This window comes from Bombina bombina, chromosome 9 (assembly GCF_027579735.1).
Source record: "Bombina bombina isolate aBomBom1 chromosome 9, aBomBom1.pri, whole genome shotgun sequence".
Lineage (NCBI taxonomy): Eukaryota > Metazoa > Chordata > Amphibia > Anura > Bombinatoridae > Bombina > Bombina bombina.
In genome coordinates this window covers 14,577,569-14,602,190 of record NC_069507.1, presented here as the reverse complement: position 1 = coordinate 14,602,190, position 24,622 = coordinate 14,577,569, and positions in this window count along the sequence as shown.

Genomic DNA, 24,622 nt, shown 5'->3' with positions numbered 1-24,622 from the left:
CTTTTTTTGCAGGTGTTAGGTTTTTTTTCAGCTCAAACAGCCCCATTGTTTTCTATGGGGGAATCGTGCACGAGCACGTTTTTGAGGCTGGCCGCTTGCGTAAGCAACTCTGGTATCGAGAGTTGAAGCTGCGTTAAAAATGTTCTACGCTCCTTTTTTGGAGCCTAACGCAGCCTTTATGTGGACTCTCAATACCAGAGTTATTTTTATGGTGCGGCCAGAAAAAAGCCGGCGTTAGATTTTCGGGTCGTTACCGACAAAACTCCAAATCTAGCCGTAAGAATCTTTCCCAGGGACTGGGCACCAGTATTATAGCAGTAAATATTTCCTCCGGAGTGTCCTTGGGTACCAGAATTCACAAGAAGCTGCACCAAGCATCAATATGTTTTGTTTGGGAAGTGGGAGCAGGGTCAGTTATGGACAACGTAAAGTACTCTTGACCTCTGCTGTTGAGATTGTAGAACTGCATTCTCACACAAGGATCTAAGGGTTAGAAATCTTTGCACAGTTGTACCTAAATGAAATACATTATTATAATAACTATTATATATGTAATCTAACAAAAATAATTGTATTAAAACGAACCTTCTACATACCTTAAATATTTAGTTTAATTTTCATAAAAGGAGCGGTAATGACCGCCCATAAAAGGAGGTATAGGTTATGTAAATTTTGCTACCGCCCCCAGCCAATGGTAAAGCGGCTGGTCCCGTTACTTTCAACATTCTTATTAAGTCTGCTTTGCATGCGCACTTGCTTCATGTGGAAATCGCATGCACACTACTGTCAGAAACACTCAGTGGCCATATTTGGATTTCCTATTCATCGCATACATATAGGATTTAATATGCTCGTTAGTCTAGGGGTACTTTGTACACTTATCACAGCTCCTTCCTTTACAACAGCCACTGACCCTGTAACTTCGGCTCTCTGGTGCGCCACTCCCTCCAGCACTGACGTCGCGATCCACGTGTCCGCCCTGCATCTGGCACTTGGATCATGACACGACACAGGAGAGAGGATAAAGGGGGATGAGTCTGTGCATGTGTTGGTCGCCATGGTGTTTTTACCTAGGTAGAACATCATTATAGGGCCGCATAATTAATCTAACATTACAAGGAAAGGACATAAAACATTTAACAGGTACCAATTACAAACACCTTTATTATATAGAGACGTTTTTAAAGAGTTAATAAAAAATGTTGGGTTTCCTATCCCTTTAATTCCAATCCATTAAAAGAGCCATGAATTGTAGCTATTTGCGATTCAGCATACCCTCCACTGCACTTACCCCCCACTGCACTTACCCCTACTGCACTTACCCCCACTGCACTTACCCACCACTGCGCTTACCCCCCACTGCACTTACCCCTCACTGCACTTACCCCTCACTGCACTTACCCTCCACTACACTTACCCCCAACTGCACTGACCCTCCACTGCACTTACCCCCGTTGCGCTTACCCCCCACTGCACTTACCCCCAATGCACTTACCCCCCACTGCACTGACCCTCCACTGCACGTCCCCCACTGCACTTACCCACCACTGCGCTTACCCCCCACTGCGCTTACCCCCCACTGCACTTACCCCTCACTGCACTTACCCTCCACTACACTTACCCCCAACTGCACTGACCCTCCACTGCACTTACCCCAGCTGCGCTTACCCCCCACTGCACTTACCCCCAATGCACTTACCCCCCACTGCACTGACCCTCCACTGCACGTCTCTCCTTCAGTTTGCACTGTACGAATCCTCTCTCCTCTACCCTCTGTCTACCGGTCCCATCACACTATTCCTTGTCAGATTGTCTGTCTAACCCTCCATTAGTTATCCTCAGGATTCTCCCCTCTGTAAAGCTTTCTATTTGAAGGACAGTAAACACACAATGTAATTACAAGACATTTCTGTTGTCTTACTATAAAATAGCATATATACGTGTATATATATATATATATATATATATATATTTTTTTATTTTTTTTTTTTAAATAACTCCACTCACTACTTGACATATTTGGAGGTGCCAATCTTGAGTCTGCATATAACAAGGTTAGTCATGGTCATTATGTTTTATAAACGGCCAATTAGGGAAAGATATGTAACAGAGTTAGCCTTGAGTCTGGACTCCCAGCTCTAAGATTTACAAAAAAAATAAAATAAATTAAAATCTAAATGACTTTTTGAAAAGGGATGAGATGGGGCAAAATAAATAATAAAAGTATATCGCGAAGATGTTTTACTACAAATAACTAAACATTTTATATAACAATCTCAAGGTGTTACTGTCCCTTGAGCTCTCCCGGTGACATTCTCCATCCCACTGTGGTGGCTTCTCCATCATATAATATTTAGAAAAGCCCATCAGATACTTTTGGTCTCAGTGCAAAATATCTAATTTAGCAGAAAATATGTTTTGCACTCGGTTTGTATAATCTTTGGATTTATCTATTTCAACAGCTTTGATCACTTGCCTGTGCAAATTATACATCTTGGTGTCTCCATGGTTTTTTTCAAATGTTTATGGGGGGTTTTGTATTTGAAACTTTAAGGTAATTATATTGCTGAAATCTCTTTAAAAAATGTATCCATATAAAATGTGATCTGAGGAAGTGACTTGAAATCCTACAACTGCATTTTCTCTCTGTTTCAGGAGCCGAAAAGCAGATTCCACGTCCAGTTTCGCCAAAATTGCCCCTTCACCTGCCTTCCTGACTAGCGCAAGAGCATCGTCAAAAGACTGATAGTGAACCGAACTAAGTTCAGAGGAGATAGCATCATTAATGGACTGCACTTTTGGAAAAGAGAGGTGCTGAATTAGCTTGAATTTTCCGGGTTCTTTTTTAGGAATTACCCCCAAAGGAGAGATAACCAACCTCGGAATCGGAATCTCCCCAAAATGGGCCGGCCATGAGGCCCAATGCAATCTCCTTGCCCAGTTTCTCTCTTACTATGCTTGGAAATTGATATGCCGATTTCAGATTCCTCCGGACCAAGGACCCGCAAACTGTAGATTGACGGGAATAACTAATCACCATTGGAGGCCAGTTCCAAGTAGCTCGGCGGCCTCCCTATCCGGGTAGAGCATCAGCCATTTTTCAATTGCGGCTACCCTCAGCGGGTGGCCGCCCTTTCCACCATTGAAAGGTTTAGGCCCAGAGCCCTGATGCTCTTTGGAGCGAACAGCTTCCTGGGACCTTGTGCACTCGGAGCCAGAGTGGCTCCCTCCACAGTACCTGCAAGCAGGTCGGAACGTACACGCTGCTCCCTTAACGCAGAGCTTGTCTTGAAAGTGCCAGCAGACCCCTGCAGGACGCCCTTGAGAACGCTAAGGAGCTCAATTGCCAGAAGGCCCGGCAGGAAGCTGCCCAGGTACAACTTCTTTCTCAGGCGCCCCAATTGCGCCCAAAGGCGCATGTCTACGGCCCCAAAGGACAGACAAGGGTTACCGATCTTCTTTCTGCAAAAACCCACATCATAATCCCTGCACGCCCCTTCCCTATACCATTCCTGAACAGTTTTAATGGCATCTTGATATTTCAAGATATCCAATGCTTGGTCAGGGAATTTCGTGAGATAGCAAGAGGAGTACACATGAAAACATTTACGCCACTCGTCAAAAGTATCTGCCATTTTAATTTTTTTGGGGCCTGTACTGTCCTCCACCATTTCTTTCTGGCGGTAGGCTTACACGGAGAACTTAAACATTTGCACATATTTACCCTCTTGAATCCTTCTAACCATTTTTTACTTTAGATGTTCGTGAAGGGTGAATGAGCCGCCCTGCGTCTCTGTGTCGCCTCAGGGCTCACAACCCCCACCAGCACGGGAGGTGTCGGAAACAGAATTATAGAATTTAATAATTCTATACATTCTTTTCTGACTCTTGGCCTCCAACCCCAGTGACATATCACTTTCTGACCCATAATTATCTGAAGATGAACTAAACCCCAAAATCAAAAGTTGTCATGCCAGTTCCCAATGGACGCTGCACGTGGTGGGGACCGGTGAAAGTTGAAGGCTGCTCCTTACGGCTCTGCCCCTCCTCGCCATGACAACCGAGACCGGAGTGTTCAGCAGAACCCACTCTCTGCGATTCCATGGTGTCCAGGAATGAGAATTGGGAGAGAGGAGTACCACGGGGTGAAGACAAGGGCCGATTAAAATCAGAATCTACACCCCCTGGACTATCGAGCCTGTGCTTCGCGCCACAAATCGTCTCCATACATTCAGACACACCACCCTCTTGCGCATCAAGCACTGCATTAGCAAACTGCACTTGTCTGACAGAGCCCTGATCTGCGACTACAGCCATCCCTTGACATAAACTAGGAAGAGCGCCTGAGACCTTCTTGGCCGAGGCCCTAGTTGTAACCCCAAGTGTAGCCCTGCTGGGGGATACACCCAAGGAAGGCCCGCATGTTATGCGATGCGCTTCTTGTGCATCAGGGTATAGGCATGGACGCGGCGTGACTCCTGCTAGGCCTCGAACTACCACTTGCTTGTTTCATACTAACTGCCTGACCTGACGAAGGATGACTAAACTACCCAATTGACAAGCTGGCGTACCCCTAGTCATGTCTGTGGCTTGCTCATAAACACCATTCATATCAGCTGCTGCCCTGTGAGTTGCCCCCAAGTGGCTCAGAAAACTGCCCCCCAGGCTTGGCAACCCCGCTGTCTCCACACGAGCACTGATTCCCTGTACCACGCTGTGCCCCCCTCCGCGGATCTCGCCCCCCCCGGGGCACTCCTCTCTTACCTGAGAACACCAGAGGTGAAGATGATGCTGCATGCTTGAATCCCGGCTCGCAAATGGCAGGACCGAAAATGACGTCACTGAAAGTGATGTCATCGGGAACGGACACTGCCACCCACATGGCCAAAGATTCACGCGACGAGGAGCCCGAAGCCGCCCGACGACCAGGAGATGGATGAAGAGAACCGAAAGCCGGAAGCACTGAAGTAAGTCCGCCGCCCATCAAAACCGATGCAAGCGACTACAAGAGCGTTACCGTGGCCGAAACGGACTCGGTGGATAGCCTAACCGATGGTGGAGGTAAGTATTAAGTGCTCACACTAGCTCCAGCCAACGATGCACCATCGAGACGCACATCAGGGGGCAGAATTTGAGAAGGGGGGACACCAACCCCGGACCCAACCGCTGGCTGCCCGGGAGAGGGGAGAGGAGGTGCGCCTGATGGGGGACCAACTATAACTGCCCCGCCACTAATGGAACCAGGGGGACCCACAACCCAAACCTCAGGGTAAAGAGAAGAAACCGGGGTACAACTCACGTCCTTGTGGGATCACGTCCTCCTCCGAATCGAAATCACTGATCATTAACACCTCCAACTCTTCACAGGTGCTTTGGAAGATCTTGACGAACTATCCATGCTGCAGCAGACTGCTTTACCGGACAAATGAAGATCCTACAAGCTGTGAAGACGAGCTGAAAAAAGGGTCTGGGGCCTGTAACCTGACTTCTTATAGGTAAGCCAAATCCCCACCTTCACTAATGCAACATTGTTGCCACTTCACAGCAGCACACTCCTAAGGGCCTTAATTCTTATGTTTGTTACAAGCTATTCTGCCTCCACTGTCTCAAATGGTTAAAACACAAACTTCAATAAAGACAACTAAGCAGCCATGGCTCCAACTAGTTTTTGACCTACATCAATACTAATGAAATGGGTTTGAGAATTTCTGGAGAAATGTTTAAAGATTCGGTTCATTTTTTGTATCTTAAATTTGAAGAATTATGATCTGTTCATCCAGATGATTTAACTCATTGAAACCCTAGGAGATAATCGCCTAGATTACGAGTTTTGTGTTATGAGCGGCTCGGTACTAACTTGCAAGTTATTATCACTGCTCACCTCCCTATAGCACTACTATTACAGGTTTGCAAAAACCCAGCGTTAGCGGGCAATATGGCAACGTCGAGCTCAATACCGCACCCAAATACCAGCGCTGTTTTGAGCTGGCTTTACGTGCTCGTGGACAATTTCCCCATAGACATCAATGGGGAGAGCCGGCTAAAAAAAAGCCTAACACCTGCAATAAAGGAGGGTAAAGCTCCGTAACGCAGCCCCATTGATTCCTATGGGGAAAGAAAAGTTAAGTTTTAACCTAACACCCTAACATAAACCCTGAGTCTAAACACCCCTAATCTGCTGCCCCCGACATTGCCGACACCTACTTTACACTTATTAACCCCTAATCTGCTGCCCCCGACATCGCTGCCACCTACCTACACTTATTAACCCCTAATCTGCCGCCCCCGACATCGCCGACACCTACATTACACTTATTAACCCCTAATCTGCCGCCCCTGACATCGCTGCCACCTACCTACACTTATTAACCCCTAATCTGCTGCCCCCGACATCGCTGCCACCTACCTACACTTATTAACCCCTAATCTGCCACCCCCGACATCGCCGACACCTACCTACACTTATTAACCCCTAATCTGCCGCCCCTGACATCGCCACCACCTACATTACACTTATTAACCCCTAATCTGCCGCCCCCAATGTTGCCCCCACCTACCTACACTTATTAACCCCTAGTCTGCCGCCCCCGACATCGCCCCCACCTACCTAAACATATTAACCCCTAATCTGCCGCCCCCAATGTCGCCGCCACCCACCTACACTTATTAACCCCTAATATGCCGCCCCTTACATCACCACCACCTACCTACACTTATTAACCCCTAATCTGCCGTCCCCAATGTCGCCGCCACCCACCTACACTTATTAACCCCTAATCTGCCGCCCCTTACATCACCACCACCTACCTACACTTATTAACCCTTAATCTGCCGTCCCCAACGTTGCCGCCACTATACTAAAGTTATTAACCCCTAAACCTAACCCTAAGTCTAACCCTAACCCTAACGTAACCCTAACCAATAGGATTGAGCTGGCATTCTATTGGCTGTTCCAATCAGCCAATAGAATGCAAGCTCAATCCTATTGGCTGATTGGATCAGCCAATAGGATTGAAGTTCAATCCTATTGGCTGATTGCATCAGCTAATAGGATTTTTTCTACCTTAATTCCGATTGGCTGAGAGAATTCTATCAGCCAATCGGAATCTAAGGGACGCCATCTTGGATGACGTCACTTAATGGTACATTCATTCCGAAGAAGCCGTCGTTTGAAGAGGATGCTCCGCGCCGGATGTCTTGAAGATGGAGCCGCTCCGCGTCGGAAGGATTAAGATAGAAGATGCCGTCTGGATGAAGACTTCTGCCCGTCTGGAGGACCACTTCTGCCGGCTTCGTTGAGGACATCTTGCCGCTTGGATGAAGACTTCTCCCGGTAAGTGAATCTTTGGGGGTTAGTGTTAGGATTTTTTAAGGGTGTATTGGATGGGTTTTATTTTTAGGTTAGGGCTTTGGGCAGCAATAGAGCTAAATGCCCTTTTAAAGGCAATACCCATCCAAATGCCCTATTCAGGGCAAAGGGGAGCTTAGTTTTTTTTAGTTAGGCTTTTATTTGGGGGATTGGTTATGAGGGTGGTGGGTTTTACCGTTGGGGGGTTGTTTCTATTTCTTTTTACAGGTAAAAGAGCTGATTTCTTTGGGGCAATGCCCCGCAAAAGGCCCTTTTAAGGGCTATTGATAGTTTAGTTTAGGCTAGGTTTTTTTTAATTTATAACCAATAATGGGTACAGTAATACAAAGTACGTCAGTAGTCCACCTCACTGGGTGGGTTAAAAAGGTAGAAATTTCAATACAGTAAATTGTAGCGACATAATATATAACTGAATATTTTCAATGGGTCTACACATGTTCTAGTAGATATGTGTTTGTACCACCATATTGTTTTTTTTAAATATTAAATCTAACATAAACTACATACACACAAACTAAACAGACAAACAAACCCAATCAAACCAACAAGAAATAAGCAGTCCCCTCCACAAAGATACTGAGAAACTCAGCATGAGTAGCAGACTGTACAATGCCCCGGTCTATGTTATTAACAGAATTTCTAAAGGTATGAAATAGCAAATTAAGGTGCTAAGCTGGGCCACATAAAACGATGATGAGGTCTATATTATTAGCCTAATACTGAAGATGTTTTGATAATTTTTACGCAAATCTTCTGCTTAAATCAGAGTGCTTCTACGGAGTTGGGAAGAGGCATTAAAATTCAATACCTGCATAACATAACTAAGCAGTCTAAGTAGTCTAAATAGCAGACGTCCAAAATGAATAGTTTCCTTGACCAGGATGAGATAAACAAGTAAGCTCAAATTAATAACCTCAAGCCAATAAATATACAAAATAAAAAAAATATAAATAGAGCAAGAATATCAAAGCTAAGATGTAACATTTTCCACTTACTCACTCTTTAAAAGCAGGGATTATTACGGGATGATATATACGTAAAGATCTGGAGCATCATGGATGTGGGAATATACCTAGATATGCTAACCATATATATACCAGTTACAGATTAATAGAAGAGATGTATTACCTACCGCTGATTATGGTAATAGGGTTCTCAACTATGTGTGCGATATGAGAAAATATTCAAAAATGGCATAAGGCGAGATTTGGCGTCATTGATAAGAGGTTGCTCCAGTTTTAGGAAATTTATAGTTGTGATATTCATTAGGAGGTATTATCAGGCATTGATAAATAAATATTCACCCAAGGTAATATTCAGATGAATGTAAAGTGGAACAGGTGGCATTAAAAAAAAAAAAAAGCAGCATACAAAGCGCATCCACTCAAGGAGGGGGCTGGGGAGGAGAAAGAACAGTGAGCTAAACAACTTATTAACCTATATACTTATAAACCTAAAACACAAAAAACTGATATCACAATGTTCCATCTATCTGCCGGAAGTAAGCATTATGCAGAGCTGTATGGGCATTAGTATACAGTGGGTTCAGCATTGCGATGTACTTCACTGAGTCTCAGCGTACTATGGGGGAGATGGAAGTATTATGATATCTGCAGGGTAAGGAGACATTCATGTGATGCCAGCCATTGCTAGGATTGATATTGATATGCATCCCATCGGGTAGGAATTAGCTGAGCCTCAAGGGTATGTATACATAAAGTATTATATATATATATGAATTAGCTAGGGGCTGACCCCAATGATAGTGCGTATGCAACAGTTAGAGCAATTTCTTAAGGATCTTTTGAGGCGATGAAGTGGCCGTCTCCTTGTGCCATAAGTACCTAGATACAATTCAGCCAACATCCGCAACCAAAAAGGTCGGCCACCAGTCAACAAGAGTACTGCTATAATATTCGGGAAGAGGCCCCTGCGAGCCAAAACCCAAGTGTTGCGGAGCATCAGGAAGACAGCTATCAAAGCCGGGGGTCAAGTTTGCAACTTAAAGACTTGCAACAGGGCTTTATAAGTAAGAAAAGTAAGGAGCCCATTTACTTATTTCCCACTAAATAGTAGAATTGCATGCACTAAACCAGGAGCTGAAATTTGCCAGCAAAATTCCTGGACCCAAACAATGACATTAACGCAATATGAGCAAGCCTATGAAGCAGAATATTTACAATAATTGTGTACCAATTATTTCTGCCTGATAATTGTGACCTTAAGAAAGAAAGGCAGTTATGAGTCCCTAGATGTGTAATATTGCCTGGAGTGTCCATTAGGATTAGAATCTAGAAACTTATCGTTATTGTTAAAAAAAAATAAAAAAAATAGAATAGAATAGAAATACCTTAGAGAGAGTGGACTTTCACTTTGTATTGAGATGCAATACTACAATAACCACTAGAGGTCCTCGAAGATTAACTATCTGCTTATTGGAGTATAGAAACTTTCCAGTTTATATCTGACAAGATCAATATTCTTGACATGATAATACAAAATAAACACCAGAAACAGATATCCCAAGTTTTCCAGGAGTTTTTGTCTATCAATGTTTTAAACGTGCTGGCAGAGGAGACAAGGTAGAGTGTTAAAGCCTAGGAGCAGACATATATCAGGGCTAGAGAGTTGTAACAAGATTGTTGCTACTGAACAACCTAGCAGGGAAAGCTATGCCTCTTTTTACATAGAATTCAGTTTGAATAGCCAGCGCAACCTTAGGATCTTAATATAAGTAATTAAGTCAGACCCACAGATCTTAGGGAATATCATGCTATGGTTTTGTTTTATGTCTCCCTCCCTTCCTCCCTCCTGCTTAGAAGAAATAGGTAGACAGGATTTATTACAGTAAGAGAGGATGTAGGCTGTGTGTGTGTTCCTAGGAAACTTTAGCCTATTGTGTAAAACTAAGTAGGGGAACAAAAGTTAACGGTGCCTTCAGGAATTATAACTCTATAAACCTGTGTCTGGGAGCAAAGCTTGCAAAAAGCTATCTATAATGCGGCTATTTCCCTTTTCTCTTTTCTGCGGGGGGGAGAGGAGCTGCCTTGTAGCAGGAACTATATGTAAAGCAGACATTAAACTTGTATAAGCTACACACACTTTTAACCCCATCATCCCAATATACAGTTTAGTATGACCCCATAAAAAGCTGACGAATTCAGGTGCAATAAGATAAAACCTAAATATAACCTAGAAACAGAGTAATAAATTAGAATCTCCATGGAAGCCAAAGTCCCAATCATGTTACTTTAGGTGAAAATCCTTCACACTATGGTGTCCGGAGGTCCGTGAGTTCTGAGTCTGAAGCAATGCACAGGGAATACTAATGTATAGTGTACTTTAAAATGTCGCCCCCGTAGACTTCAATACGTGAGGATACAGATAGAGTGAAACATATGCGGACTCCAGCAAAGTACTAAGTGGCCAGATAAGCTATACCCGTATACATTGCCCTAACTAGTGAAATACTGAGAAGAGATACGTAGGTTAGCTAGAGTTCCATGATGTTTGGGTAAAGAGGGTGTAAATCAGCCAACACCCGTAGCTGAACGGTTTACCTTATGGGACCCGCAATAAAAATGATACCTGCAAGCCTTTATTGTACTGACTCTTTTCTGCATGATTCACATCCACAACGTCCAGTATGCCTATTCCAGAGTTGTCAATCGGTCGTGCAAGCGTGGTTCCAAGTTTACCTGTATGGCAGATAGGCACATCTCCTCCCGCAGTGGTGTATATATACTGCGAGCCGATGGAAACTTTTGCCGCCATTGCGGAATTAGAAGTTTTATAGGCAGCTTTCTCTTCCCCTCTTGTTCTGAGATCCAAGAATGAGGCCACAGCGGGGGGAGATAGTGTATGTATCAGTGCGCCCTCCCCGAGATCCAGAGGTGATACCATAGTAGATTCTGTCAGGATCAGGCAATCTAGGCCTCCTCCCGCCTCTGACATCATTAACACTTCTTCCTTTGATGAGGAGACTAAGGTTCAAGGCTGCCATCCGTCTCCCATGTACAGGATGCAATGTTGTATGCCAAATCCTGTTGAGTGTGTTCACATTGATTGGACCCAGAGATTCCATATCGTGAAGGCTGATCTTCCAACTTTACAAGGGTGCATAGGTCCACGCAGGATGATATGAGTCGATCTAGCCCCTGCAGGAACATGGCCTCTATTTCTGTTAGAATGCGGGTGGAAGAGCAAGTTTCTTTGGCCCTGAGTGGCTCCATAACTGGATCAGGGGTGATCAATAATAGGGAAAAAGTAGGACTATGTACAATGTGGTGGCAGAGAGCCCCACAGCACCAAAAGGCTTATTTAGTTTACACTTCAGTCTCTTCTCAGGGGCAAGGGCGTGATGTAAGGCCCTTCACACATCAGGTTTCAGCTGCAGCAGGTGCCCACTTATGTTAGGTTGCCTGCTCAGCAAGAAAAGTAGCATGGGTTAACCGGTGACAGTGAATAATTGCTTATTTTCCAGAGTCGTTATACAGAGCTCCCTCTTCTTGCTGCCACCCAGTTGCTTAGCCCACCGGAAGTTTATTTTCTGTAATTTAGTGGGTTTTTTTTTTGTGATTTAGCTAATTTAATTTATTTAATTGTATTTAATGTAGGGAATTGATTTAATTGTAGTGTAGTGTTAGGTGTTAATGTAATATAGGTTAGGTTTATTTTACAGTTACAGGTCAATTTGTATTTATTTTAGCTAGGTAGTTATTAAATAGTTAATAACTATTTAGTAACTATTCTACCTAGTTAAAATAAATACAAACTTGCCTGTAAAATAAAACCTAAGCTAGATACAATGTAACTATTAGTTATATTGTAGCTATCTTAGGGTTTATTTTATAGGTAAGTATTTAATTTTAAATAGGATTAATTTAGTTAATGATAGTAATTTTATTTAGATTTATTTAAATTATATTTAAGTTAGGGGGTTAGGGTTAGATGTTCCAATCAGCCTATAGAATGCAAGCTCAATCCTATTGGCTGATTGGATGCAATGCTCATCCAAATGCCCTTTTCAGGGCAATGGAGAGCTTAGGTTTTTTAGATATGATTTTATTTGGGGGGTTTGGTTGTGTGGGTGGTGGGTTTTACTGTTGGGGGGTTGTTTGTAAAAAAAATTACAGGTAAAAGAGCTGATTTCTTTGGAGCAATGCCCCACAAAAGGCCATTTTAAGGACTATTGGTAGTTTAGTTTAGGCTATGGTTTTTTTTATTTTGGGGGGGCTTTTTTATTTTGATAGGGCTATTAAATTAGGTGTAGTAAGTTTAAATATCTGATAAAGTATTTTTTTATTTTGTGTAATTTAGTGTTTTTTTGTAATTTAGGTAATTGTATTTAATTTAGGTAATGTATTTAATTGTAGTGTAAGGTTAGGTGTTAGTGTAAGACAGGTTAGGTTTTATTTTACAGGTAAATTTGTATTTATTTTAGCTAGGTAGTTAGTAAATAGTTAATAACCATTTAGTTACTATTCTACCTAGTTAAAATAAATACAAACTTGCCTGTGAAATAAAAGTAAACCCTAAGATAGATACAGTGTAACTATTAGTTATATTGTAGCTAGCTTAGGGTTTATTTTATAGGTAAGTATTTAGTTTTAAATATGAATTATTTAGGTAATGATAGTAGGTTTTATATAGATTTATTTTAATTATATTTAAGTTAGGGGGTGTTAGGGTGAAGGTTAGACTTAGGTTTAGGGGTTAATAACTTTAGTATAGTGGTGGCGACGTTGGGAGCGGCAGATTAGGGGTTAATAACAGTAATGTAGGTTGCGGCGATGTTAGGGACAGCAGATTAGGGGTTAATAATACTTTATATAAGTATGATATAAAGTATGATATAATTAAGGGTTAATAATTATGTTTCTCATAATGCTGTGTTATGTGAAACGCGCGTCAGGGGCACTCTCACGAGGTCATAGCACTTCCTCTCTTTTAAAATTGCTTGCTCAGTACTATAACTTTATATTTCATTTGAATGCATCTGCAGTTAAAATAAAAGTAATACAAGTCCCCGCTATAGAAGGGACTTTTTTCAGTAAAGTGTGTGTGTGCATGCCTTTACCAATTTCAGCAGTGGGTAGTGTCTGTATTAATAATTACCAATCGTTGGCTGTATTTACAGTGTAAGGGATATTTATTATAAAGAAGACGCTCCCAAATACTGTGGCATATTCAACATTGATGTAAAATAATTTTTGCAAGTACCTATAATCAGATTCAGTACTGGTTAGTGTTTGGATCAATAGTTATCGTTAAATGTTGGCTGCTTTTTCAGCAATATTTAAATCTACAATAATTTTTAACGCTCCAACATTACCAGATTATAACAAACATCATTTGACCAACTAACAACACTTTATAGGTGGGCTTCTGTTAGCCTGGTACAAGCAAGTTATGTTATATTATAGTTGCCATTGAAAAACACCAGACTTGCATATTAATGTTTGTCACTGCTATCAGCAATTTTACCAACTAAAAGTAACTGATTTGAGATAAACATATACGTTGTTGTTGAACCGATACACATGTATCAATATTCAATCCAAAGTGATCTTCATAGAAACTGACTCACAAGATTTTAGTTGAGTGACTATTTAACTTTTGGTATTGAATAAAATATATCGGTTTCTACAAATACAACTGACAAGATTTATTTTGTTACTTTCTTTACCTGCATTTACATTTTAATTGACATTTAATTCAATGGTAATAATCTCATAAGAGTGATATTTATTTAACGCCGTTTGAATACATTGTATATAACTGGTACTGAGTTTAAGCTACTTTTAACAGTGTGTGTTTGTGTGTGTGCCGGAGTCGGTCTGGACTCCGGTTTTTGTTGGCAAATATCATTAATAAAATTATTGAGTATGCATGAGCCAAACTGATAGTTTAATTTTCTTTTACACACAGAGTAATAGAGTGGGGCAATCTTTTTTGTCTTTTGCAATCTCTTTTTGCATTTCAAGTACATAACTGTATATTTATTGCCCACAACTCTAGAATTCAAGGGTAAGCTAATTTCAGCACTAATAAATTTAACCCTTGAATTTTGATCAAGAAAATACATTTTCCCAATATGCTGCAATCCAGAATAGGTGAGCGGAAGATCAGAGATGTCTCTGTGTTTGGTAGTTGGTTGATTATGCCCCCTGGTCCTCTTCTATATTGGGGAGTACAACGGTATGCAAGCCCCAATTCTAGCAAAGGGTTCCTGAACTAGAACCACACTTATATTTACAATCTGGTTTATATCTATATTCATATAATGTGCTTGAATATGCTGAAATATCTGTGAAAAGAGCCAATGCAATTCCCTAGGCAATTCTTTGAATTCTTTGAATCATTTGATTCTTATATACCTAATGTTTTCTACAATATTGAAATATGATTGTTAATGTTCTTTTTTTTTTTTTTTTTTTCAATTCTTACCAGATGTTTTAAATCTGGATATTTAGACTGACTGAAATACAGTGTAATGTATGAATATAATATATGTCAGATCCACGGATGCCAAAGAAGAAATGATAGACTTTCATAAGAATTTTATTTCTAGTGGTGAATATATGACATATTTGTACAAAGTATATAGTACTCTAATAAAAATAAAACATTTAAAAAAAAAAAAAGAAAATAAATTTTCCCTCGCACCACCCTTTTCTTTATATGTACCTTGGTGGCTTTAGTCACTATCCGAGTAATGATCTCCTCGGGGGATTTAGGTCCATAGAGAGCCAGTTGCCACTGTATCTGCCGCTGAAGGTCGGACATTGCAGTGTCCTGAGTGGAGCCTGTACTGGGCCGTGCCCCGCAGCAACGTTCTCAATTCTTCCTTCCGGTACTGCTCCATCCAGCAAGATCTTCAGTTGGTGGTTTGAACGTTCCAGGTAGACAGAAGCATCCCACCGCTGCCAACCAATGTGACGGATCCCCGGCTACCCCGACTGGGTAGCTCCACCAAAGGGGTCCTTCCACTGCCTGGAACAAGCTGCTATGTAGTACAGGAAAGTGATTCTAGCAGGAGCCCACCTAAATGACTAGACAGACTAGCATTCAGGTGAAATAAGAACTGCCTTTATTGGGACAAACACGCACATCTTTTATACATACAACTCATCTTGATAAGACATGAGACAATGCCACAGTTTTCCCGCCATTCCCGCCCCTCCAAACAGGCTGGCGCCGGTCATAGCAGCCATGGTCCTACAGATTCCCAGTACCCAGGGGTGGCGGTTTTTGGGGTGATCGCGGGGCAGCGGCGGCACTTCCAGGGTGTCATTTTAAAGCTCTCGGTCCCCAGAATCTACAATCCAATAAGCAACGTGATCTGTGGCTGTGGACCGGATTTATGCTGGTTTAAACATCCAACTGGAAGTCCAGGGAAAATAGGGGTTATAGGGGGAACCGGAATCCCTGGTTCCCAAGGGAGCTCCCTTTAGAGAATCAACCTAACCTCTGGCCCACCCTGAGAGGCAGCAAACCCCAGAAGAGCGGAGCTCTGGGACAAAGGGCCACTGGAGCAACCTGGGTCAAAGGGCGCTGGTAATCCTGGCTGATGTGGCCGACCGGTAGTTCCAGGGGCCCGGATGACATTCAATTCACAAAACAACGGGAACAGAAGGTCTGGAGAACCGCGGTTGCTCTGAGGAGACCAAAACCACTGAGAGACAGCAGGGATGAGGTCATAGGGGGTAAGGGATCAATCTCTGCAACCCAGTATCCGTGACAAATATAAATATTCTTTAAAGCATAGAATAATAATACTTTTAATTGTGTCCAATCAACAAAACATCAGAGTTCAAACTGATATGTAATATCCCATCCTTTTATAAAGATATAAGGTATCAACTAAACCTTACAAAAAATATACTTCTAACCTTTTTGATTTATGTTGTCTAGGTCACGTTTAGGCAATTTCATGGAGCACTGTGCATTGCATTGTGTTGTCAATACAACTAGCACCACGACCCAGCTAAACATGTGCAGGACAAGCTGAAATCAACAAGTAATAGATTCATGAGACATTACAGTAGTGACACTGAGGGCACAGCGCTGATATAAACATGTAGCGTATACATCAGACATTACAGTAGTGACACTGAGGGCACAGCGCTGATATAAACATGTAGCGTATACATCAGACATTACAGTAGTGACACTGAGGGCACAGTGCTGATATAAACATGTAGCGTATACATCAGACATTACAGTAGTGACACTGAGGGCACTGCGCTGATATAAACATGTAGCGTATACATCAGACATTACAGTAGTGACACAGAGTGCACAGCGCTGATATAAACATGTAGCGTATACATCAGACATTACAGTAGTGACACTGAGGGCACAGCGCTGATATAAACATGTAGCGTATACATCAGACATTACAGTAGTGACACTGAGGGCACAGCACTGATATAAACATGTAGCGTATACATCAGACATTACAGTAGAGACACTGAGCGCAGAGTGCTGATATAAACATGTAGCGTATACATCAGATATTACAGAAGTGACACTGAGGGCACTGCGCTGATATAAACATGTAGCGTATACATCAGACATTACAGTAGTGACACTGAGGGCACAGCACTGATATAAACATGTAGCGTATACATCAGACATTACAGTAGTGACACTGAGGGCACAGCACTGATATAAACATGTAGCGTATACATCAGACATTACAGTAGTGACACTGAGGGCACAGCACTGATATAAACATGTAGCGTATACATCAGACATTACAGTAGTGACACTGAGGGCACACCGCTGATATAAACATGTAGCGTATACATCAGACATTACAGTAGTGACACTGAAAGCACACCGCTGATATAAACATGTAGCGTATACATCAGACATTACAGTAGTGAAACTGAGGGCAGAGTGCTGATATAAACATGTAGCGTATACATCAGACATTACAGTAGTGACACTGAGAGCACACCGCTGATATAAACATGTAGCGTATACATCAGACATTACAGCAGTGATACTGAGGGCACAGCGCTGATATAAACATGTAGCGTATAAATCAGACATTACAGTAGTGACACTGAGGGCACAGCGCTGATATAAACATGTAGCGTATACATCAGACATTACAGTAGTGACACTGAGAGCACAGCGCTGATATAAACATGTAGCGTATACATCAGACATTACAGTAGTGACACTGAGGGCACAGCGCTGATATAAACATGTAGCGTATACATCAGACATTACAGTAGTGACACTGAGGGCACAGCACTGATATAAACATGTAGCGTATACATCAGACATTACAGTAGTGACACTGAAAGCACACCGCTGATATAAACATGTAGCGTATACATCAGACATTACAGCAGTGATACTGAGGGCACATCGCTGATATAAACATGTAGCGTATAAATCAGACATTACAGTAGTGACACTGAGGGCACAGCGCTGATATAAACATGTAGCGTATACATCAGACATTACAGTAGTGACACTGAGGGCACAGCGCTGATATAAACATGTAGCGTATAAATCAGACATTACAGTAGTGACACTGAGGGCACAGCGCTGATATAAACATGTAGCGTATAAATCAGACATTACAGTAGTGACACTGAGGGCACAGCGCTGATATAAACATGTAGCGTATACATCAGACATTACAGCAGTGATACTGAGGGCACAGCGCTGATATAAACATGTAGCGTATAAATCAGACATTACAGTAGTGACACTGAGGGCACAGCACTGATATAAACATGTAGCGTATACATCAGACATTACAGTAGTGACACTGAGGGCACAGCGCTGATATAAACATGTAGCGTATACATCAGACATTACAGCAGTGACACTGAGGGCACAGCGCTGATATAAACATGTAGCGTATACATCAGACATTACAGTAGTGACACTGAGGGCACAGCGCTGATATAAACATGTAGCGTATACATCAGACATTACAGTAGTGACACTGAGGGCACAGCACTGATATAAACATTTAGCGTATACATCAGACATTACAGTAGTGATACTGAAAGCACACCGCTGATATAAACATGTAGCGTATACATCAGACATTACAGTAGTGACACTGAGGGCATAGCGCTGATATAAACATGTAGCGTATAAATCAGACATTACAGTAGTGACACTGAGGGCACAGCGCTGATATAAACATGTAGCGTATACATCAGACATTACAGCAGTGATACTGAGGGCACAGCGCTGATATAAACATGTAGCGTATAAATCAGACATTACAGTAGTGACACTGAGGGCACAGCACTGATATAAACATGTAGCGTATACATCAGACATTACAGTAGTGACACTGAGGGCACAGCGCTGATATAAACATGTAGCGTATACATCAGACATTACAGCAGTGACACTGAGGGCACAGCGCTGATATAAACATGTAGCGTATACATCAGACATTACAGTAGTGACACTGAGGGCACAGCGCTGATATAAACATGTAGCGTATACATCAGACATTACAGTAGTGACACTGAGGGCACAGCACTGATATAAACATTTAGCGTATACATCAGACATTACAGTAGTGATACTGAAAGCACACCGCTGATATAAACATGTAGCGTATACATCAGACATTACAGTAGTGACACTGAGGGCATAGCGCTGATATAAACATGTAGCGTATACATCAGACATTACAGTAGTGACACTGAGGGCACTGCGCTGATATAAACATGTAGCGTATACATCAGACATTACAGTAGTGACACTGAGGGCACAGCGCTGATATAAACATGTAGCGTATACATTAGACATTACAGTAGTGACACTGAGGGCACAGCGCTGATATAAACATGTAGCGTATACATCAGACATTACAGTAGTGACACTGAGGGCACAGCGCTGATATAAACATGTAGCGTATACATCAGACATTACAGTAGTGACACTGAGGGCACTGCGCTGATATAAACATGTAGCGTATACATCAGACATTACAGTAGTGACACAGAGTGCACAGCGCTGATATAAACATGTAGCGTATACATCAGACATTACAGTAGTGACACTGAGGGCACAGCGCTGATATAAACATGTAGCGTATACATCAGACATTACAGTAGTGACACTGAGGGCACAGCACTGATATAAACATGTAGCGTATACATCAGACATTACAGTAGTGACACTGAGCGCAGAGTGCTGATATAAACATGTAGCGTATACATCAGATATTACAGAAGTGACACTGAGGGCACTGCGCTGATATAAACATGTAGCGTATACATCAGACATTACAGTAGTGACACTGAGGGCACAGCACTGATATAAACATGTAGCGTATACATCAGACATTACAGTAGTGACACTGAGGGCACAGCACTGATATAAACATGTAGCGTATACATCAGACATTACAGTAGTGACACTGAGGGCACAGCACTGATATAAACATGTAGCGTATACATCAGACATTACAGTAGTGACACTGAGGGCACACCGCTGATATAAACATGTAGCGTATACATCAGACATTACAGTAGTGACACTGAAAGCACACCGCTGATATAAACATGTAGCGTATACATCAGACATTACAGTAGTGAAACTGAGGGCAGAGTGCTGATATAAACATGTAGCGTATACATCAGACATTACAGTAGTGACACTGAGAGCACACCGCTGATATAAACATGTAGCGTATACATCAGACATTACAGCAGTGATACTGAGGGCACAGCGCTGATATAAACATGTAGCGTATAAATCAGACATTACAGTAGTGACACTGAGGGCACAGCGCTGATATAAACATGTAGCGTATACATCAGACATTACAGTAGTGACACTGAGAGCACAGCGCTGATATAAACATGTAGCGTATACATCAGACATTACAGTAGTGACACTGAGGGCACAGCGCTGATATAAACATGTAGCGTATACATCAGACATTACAGTAGTGACACTGAGGGCACAGCACTGATATAAACATGTAGCGTATACATCAGACATTACAGTAGTGACACTGAAAGCACACCGCTGATATAAACATGTAGCGTATACATCAGACATTACAGCAGTGATACTGAGGGCACATCGCTGATATAAACATGTAGCGTATAAATCAGACATTACAGTAGTGACACTGAGGGCACAGCGCTGATATAAACATGTAGCGTATACATCAGACATTACAGTAGTGACACTGAGGGCACAGCGCTGATATAAACATGTAGCGTATAAATCAGACATTACAGTAGTGACACTGAGGGCACAGCGCTGATATAAACATGTAGCGTATAAATCAGACATTACAGTAGTGACACTGAGGGCACAGCGCTGATATAAACATGTAGCGTATACATCAGACATTACAGCAGTGATACTGAGGGCACAGCGCTGATATAAACATGTAGCGTATAAATCAGACATTACAGTAGTGACACTGAGGGCACAGCACTGATATAAACATGTAGCGTATACATCAGACATTACAGTAGTGACACTGAGGGCACAGCGCTGATATAAACATGTAGCGTATACATCAGACATTACAGCAGTGACACTGAGGGCACAGCGCTGATATAAACATGTAGCGTATACATCAGACATTACAGTAGTGACACTGAGGGCACAGCGCTGATATAAACATGTAGCGTATACATCAGACATTACAGTAGTGACACTGAGGGCACAGCACTGATATAAACATTTAGCGTATACATCAGACATTACAGTAGTGATACTGAAAGCACACCGCTGATATAAACATGTAGCGTATACATCAGACATTACAGTAGTGACACTGAGGGCATAGCGCTGATATAAACATGTAGCGTATACATCAGACATTACAGTAGTGACACTGAGGGCACTGCGCTGATATAAACATGTAGCGTATACATCAGACATTACAGTAGTGACACTGAGGGCACAGCGCTGATATAAACATGTAGCGTATACATTAGACATTACAGTAGTGACACTGAGGGCACAGCGCTGATATAAACATGTAGCGTATACATCAGACATTACAGTAGTGACACTGAGGGCACAGCGCTGATATAAACATGTAGCGTATACATCAGACATTACAGTAGTGACACTGAGGGCACAGCGCTGATATAAACATGTAGCGTATACATCAGACATTACAGTAGTGACACTGAGGGCACACCGCTGATATAAACATGTAGCGTATACATCAGACATTACAGTAGTGACACTGAGGGCACAGCGCTGATATAAACATGTAGCGTATACATCAGACATTACAGTAGTGACACTGAGGGCACAGCGCTGATATAAACATGTAGCGTATACATCAGACATTACAGTAGTGACACTGAGGGCACAGCGCTGATATAAACATGTAGCGTATACATCAGACATTACAGTAGTGACACTGAGGGCACAGCGCTGATATAAACATGTAGCGTATACATCAGACATTACAGTAGTGACACTGAAAGCACACCGCTGATATAAACATGTAGCGTATACATCAGACATTACAGTAGTGACACTGAGAGCACAGCGCTCATATAAACATGTAGCGTATACATCAGACATTACAGTAGTGACACTGAAGCACACGCTGATATAAACATGTAGCGTATACATCAGACATTACAGCAGTGATACTGAGGGCACAGCGCTGATATAAACATGTAGCGTATAAATCAGACATTACAGTAGTGACACTGAGGGCACAGCACTGATATAAACATGTAGCGTATACATCAGACATTACAGTAGTGACACTGAGGGCACAGCGCTGATATAAACATGTAGCGTATACATCAGACATTACAGTAGTGACACTGAAAGCACACCGCTGATATAAACATGTAGCGCATACATCAGACATTACAGTAGTGACACTGAGAGCACAGCGCTGATATAAACATGTAGCGTATACATCAGACATTACAGTAGTGACACTGAAAGCACACCGCTGATATAAACATGTAGCGTATACATCAGACATTACAGCAGTGATACTGAGGGCACAGCGCTGATATAAACATGTAGCGTATAAATCAGACATTACAGCAGTGACACTGAGGGCACAGCGCTGATATAAACATGTAGCGTATACATCAGACATTACAGTAGTGACACTGAAAGCACACCGCTGATATAAACATGTAGCGTATACATCAGACATTACAGTAGTGACACTGAGGGCACAGCGCTGATATAAACATGTAGCGTATACATCAGACATTACAGTAGTGACACTGAGGGCACAGCACTGATATAAACATGTAGCGTATACATCAGACATTACAGTAGTGACACTGAGGGCACAGCACTTATATAAACATGTAGCGTATACATCAGACATTACAGTAGTGACACTGAGGGCACAGCACTGATATAAACATGTAGCGTATACATCAGACATTACAGTAGTGACACTGAGGGCACAGCACTGATATAAACATGTAGCGTATACATCAGACATTACAGTAGTGACACTGAGGGCACAGCACTGATATAAACATGTAGCGTATACATCAGACATTACAGTAGTGACACTGAGGGCACAGCACTGATATAAACATGTAGCGTATACATCAGACATTACAGTAGTGACACTGAGGGCACAGCACTTATATAAACATGTAGCGTATACATCAGACATTACAGTAGTGACACTGAGGGCACAGCACTGATATAAACATGTAGCGTATACATCAGACATTACAGTAGTGACACTGAGGGCACAGCACTTATATAAACATGTAGCGTATACATCAGACATTACAGTAGTGACACTGAGGGCACAGCACTGATATAAACATGTAGCGTATACATCAGACATTACAGTAGTGACACTGAGGGCACAGCACTGATATAAACATGTAGCGTATACATCAGACATTACAGTAGTGACACTGAGGGCACAGCACTTATATAAACATGTAGCGTATACATCAGACATTACAGTAGTGACACTGAGGGCACAGCACTGATATAAACATGTAGCGTATACATCAGACATTACAGTAGTGACACTGAGGGCACAGTGCTGATATAAACATGTAGCGTATACATCAGACATTACAGTAGTGACACTGAGGGCACAGCACTGATATAAACATGTAGCGTATACATCAGACATTACAGCAGTGACAATGAGGGCACAGCACTGATATAAACATGTAGCGTATACATCAGACATTACAGTAGTGACACTGAGGGCACAGTGCTGATATAAACATGTAGCGTATACATCAGACATTACAGTAGTGACACTGAGGGCACAGCACTGATATAAACATGTAGCGTATACATCAGACATTACAGTAGTGACACTGAGGGCACAGCACTGATATAAACATGTAGCGTATACATCAGACATTACAGTAGTGACACTGAGGGCACAGCACTGATATAAACATGTAGCGTATAAATCAGACATTACAGTAGTGACACTGAGGGCACAGCACTGATATAAACATGTAGCGTATACATCAGACATTACAGTAGTGACACTGAGGGCACTGCGCTGATATAAACATGTAGCGTATACATCAAACATTACAGTAGTGACACTGAGGGCAGAGTGCTGATATAAACATGTAGCGTATACATCAGACAATACAGTAGTGACACTGAGGGCACAGCACTGATATAAACATGTAGCGTATACATCAGATATTACAGTAGTGACAATGAGGGCACAGCGCTGATATAAACATGTAGCGTATACATCAGATATTACAGTAGTGACACTGAGGGCACACTGCTGATATAAACATGTAGCATACACATCAGACATTACAGTAGTGACACTGAGGGCACAGCGCTGATATAAACATGTAGCGTATACATCAGACATTACAGTAGTGACAATGAGGGCACAGCATTGATATAAACATGTAGCATATACATCAGACATTGCATTGGTTATACTGAGGGCACAGCACTGATATAAACATGTAGCGTATACATCAGACATTACAGTAGTGACACAGAGTGCACACCGCTGATATAAACATGTAGCGTATACATCAGACATTGCATTGGTTATACTGAGGGCACAGCACTGATATAAACATGTAGCGTATACATCAGACATTACAGTAGTGACACTGAGGGCACAGCGCTGATATAAACATGTAGCGTATACATCAGACATTACAGTAGTGACACTGAGGGCACACCACTGATATAAACATGTAGCGTATACATCAGACATTACAGTAGTGACACTGAAAGCACACCGCTGATATAAACATGTAGCGTATACAT